The sequence below is a fragment of the Chinchilla lanigera genome, unplaced genomic scaffold, assembly GCF_000276665.1.
Source record: "Chinchilla lanigera isolate Chin_1 unplaced genomic scaffold, ChiLan1.0 scaffold00113, whole genome shotgun sequence".
Lineage (NCBI taxonomy): Eukaryota > Metazoa > Chordata > Mammalia > Rodentia > Chinchillidae > Chinchilla > Chinchilla lanigera.
The window spans coordinates 3,633,585-3,637,450 of NW_004955514.1; positions in this window are offsets into that span (position 1 = coordinate 3,633,585).

Here is a 3,866-nt window from a genome sequence, read left to right on the forward strand (position 1 = left end):
TTAGCTCAGCGGCAAAGCACCTGCCTGGCAAGCGCAAGGTCGTGAGTTCGGTTCCCGGTACCGGAGAAAAACCAAAACAAACAAATAAAAAAAAACAAGCAAGGAATGGAAAAAAAAAGTACAATAAAAGATATCAACAATAACCATTGATAGGGCTGGGGATTTAGCTCAGTGGCAAAAGCGCCTGCCTGGCTATAGCGCAAGGTCGCGAGTTCGGTTCCCGGTACCGGAGAAAAAAAACAAAAAAACAAACAAACAAAAAAAAAACAATAACCATTGATAATTTCCTAACACTTTGTCTGTAATTTGGTAAGCCCCTCCTATTATTATGTTATCCTTCTTTTACTCTTTAAAATAAAAAATGAATAAATAAATAAAAGCAAAAAATTAAACACCTGAATTCAATCCCCAGTACTGTGGGGGAAAAAAGGTTAAACTAACCCAACAATGGGTTTATTCAATTATAATATTCTTTATGTCAGAATTTTGATTAATATACCACTAGAAAATGAAAACCACAGCAGCAGAAAGTGAACTTCATTAGTTCTTGTATGAGTTTCAGCAGATTAGGCCACCCAAGAAGGACTTGAGAACTGATCTACATACTATAGCAAAAGTATTGAGTCACAACAATAAACACTCTCTTCAGCAGAGAACTGGGCTTCATGCATCTTATTTAGAAGTACAGAGTAAAATTCATATATAGTAAATAAAAGAACATAATTTTCAATCCACCATGGGACTAAGTCACTTGATTAATGTGTCACTACTAAGTATTTTGCTACTTTCAAAAATCTTTTCTACTATACTATCTTTCCTAAATTATGAAAGGTAGTTAAAGCTAAGATTTTCTGTAACTTTTATTACATGATATTTTCCAGCTGACTATTGAAAATTTTCTATAAATCATTTCACCAATGTTTGGATCTCAGACTCCCAGACAGACCACCAATTAAACAACACGTCCAGTTCTGAGGGTGATCACATTAAACAGTGGCCAAGTTGGTTACAATTCAGGGAATATCAACCCAGATGGTGAGGCTGAAGCGATGGTGGGAGAAACTAGACACGGTACCTCATAGAGAAGGAACACCACAGACTGCAAAGGGTTGCCCCTCAAGGACTCCAAGGGTAAGAATGGCCATGTGTATGGAAGGAACTAAATGGGGCACATGAAAGACAGCAGAAAACAGCATCCAATGCCCCACTTGGGGCATTAGTGCCCAGCCAGGCTGGAAAACCCCACAATTAAAGGCGCGCTAGGACACTACACTGAGGAACAGACTAAACACCACTCTGGTCCTGCGTAACAAATCTTGCAAGATTCCAAAGGACCACATTGTTTCCAACTAATTCCACTGTGGTCCCAGAATAACACTCATGGCTATTTTTAACAATATAAAAATAGCCAGCAACCAAGAAGGTAAAATGTACAATGTCTGCATAAATTCAGAAATTAGTAGGGAGTGGACATGAAGAGAATTCACTTAAATGAACTGAAAGCTGACACAGAAATTAGTTGGCAGAGAACACTGACACAGTTACTATAACTATATTCTGTACATTTAAAAAGGTAAGAGAATTGAAGATATTATAAAAGATGTAGAGGGCCAGGGATATAGTTCACTGGCACAGCACCTACCTGGTAAGTGCAAGGCCCTGAGTTCAATTCCCTGTACCCAAAAAACAAAAAACACAAAAAAAGATGTAGAATCAGCTGGGCACAGTGGTACATGCCTGTAATCCTAGGTAGCACTCAGGAGGCTAAGGCAAAAGGATCAGCATAAGTTCAAGGCTATCCTAAAATTCATAGTGAGTTCAAGGCCAGCCTGGACTGCATAGTGAGACTTTGTCTTAAAAAAAATTAAAATAAAACATCTAGGAACAAAAACTATAATGTTCAAGATGAAAAATGCAAATGCTGATATTAATGATAAATTAAGGCATTTAGAAAAAGGTCCACTAAACTATAAATTGCAAAAAAACCTACACAAAATAATTTTTAAAAATTAACATAGCATCAATGAGTTCTGAGACAACTTTAAAAACTCTAGTAAACATGTGATTTATGGGGCTGGGGATTTAGCTCAGTGGCACAGTGCCTGCCTGGCAAGCACAAGGTTGTGAGTTCAATTCCCGGTACCAAAAAAAAAAAAAAAAAACGTGATTTATGTCCAAAAGGAGAAAGGAAAAGAGCCAGAAAAATATATGAAGAATTAGTCTCCAAAAAAAAACTGAAACAGATCCAAGAAGTTCAACAAACTCCAAGCACAAGACATATGAAGAAAAGGACACACCTTATAAAAATTACTCAAGCCTGTGATAAAGAGAAATGTCTTAAAACACCCAGAAAAGAGAGAAGCACTAAATGTGACAAAGGATGACATCAGATTTCTTGTTGGAAGTAATGCAAATGAGAAGATAATGGAGCAAAAAACTTTAAAACACTAAGGGGAAAAAAAAACAACAACAATTCTACGCTCATTAAAAATGTCTTTCAGAACCAAGGTGAAATAGAGACTTCTTCAGGCATGTAAAAACTGAAGGAATTCAGCAGCAGCAAACCCGCCCTACAAGAAATATGAAAGAAGTCTTTCAGGCAAAAGCGAAATGACACCAGAAAAAATGTGGATCCACTCAAGGAACACAGAGAGCCCGAAATGGTAAGTACATTCATCTTATTATTTAAATATCCTTTAAGGATAAAAACTGACTACTTAAAAATAATAACAGAATGTGTGGTTTATAACAGAATGTGTGGTTTATAACATATGTTTAAGCAAAATGTATGACAACAGTCACATAAAGGACAGGAGTAGAGAAATGTAATGATAACTATTACAAGATTCTTACATACAGGAAATGGTGACTCACTTGAAAACAGACTTTGATAAGGTAGCTATTAACAATAATAAGCTGGGCATGGTGGCCCACGCCTGTAATCCCAGCACTAGGGAGGCTGAGGCAGGAGGATCATTGTGAGTTTGAAACCAGCCTGGGCTACAAAGTGAGCTCAAGGCCAGCCTGAACTGCATAGTGAGACCCTGTCTCAAAAAAGACAAACAAACAAACAAAAAAAACCCCAGCAAGTCTTAATTATATGCTTCCACTTAAATATAAACACAGAAATAGGTTAAAAGTAAAAAGATGAAAAAATATATACTCTACCATGCTAACACAAACAAAAAACCTGAAATGCTTACATCATATTACGTAACAAAGTACATTTCAGCACAAAAATATTGAGAGACAGAGATCAACTCATTTTGGTAAAAGGGTTGGTACATCAACAGAACAAAGTAGATCTATAAATTATACACATAGTAGCATGGTTCAAAGCTGAATTCTACCAAACACTTAAGGAAAACATAGTCAGTTCTACACAAACTCTTTCAAAAATCTGAAGAGGAAACACTTTTCAAGCCATGTTATGAGGCCAGCATTATACTGGTACCAAAACCAGGCAAAGATACTACACAGACGCCAAAATCCTAAACTAAATTTCAGGAACCACAGGATCTCTTGCTGTCAGCAAGACATTTTACATTTCTTTAACCAAGTAGAAGCTTCAAAAAGCAGTTAAGAGCCAGGCATGATGGTGAACTCCTGTAATCCCAGCACTCAGGAGGCTGAGGCAGGAGGAATACCAGGAGTTCAAGGCTAGCCTGGGCTACATAGTGAGTTCAAGCCGACCCTGAACTACACAGTGAGATCCTGTCTCAAGAAAAAAAGAAAAAACTGGCATACAAACTCAAAATAAAGCAAAACACATTGGACCCTCATGACCTTATCAAAGTTGATTAAAAAAAAAAAACTCCACTTGTGCTATTGTCCCTAACAGAACTCTCCCTGTAGCATGTTTAACA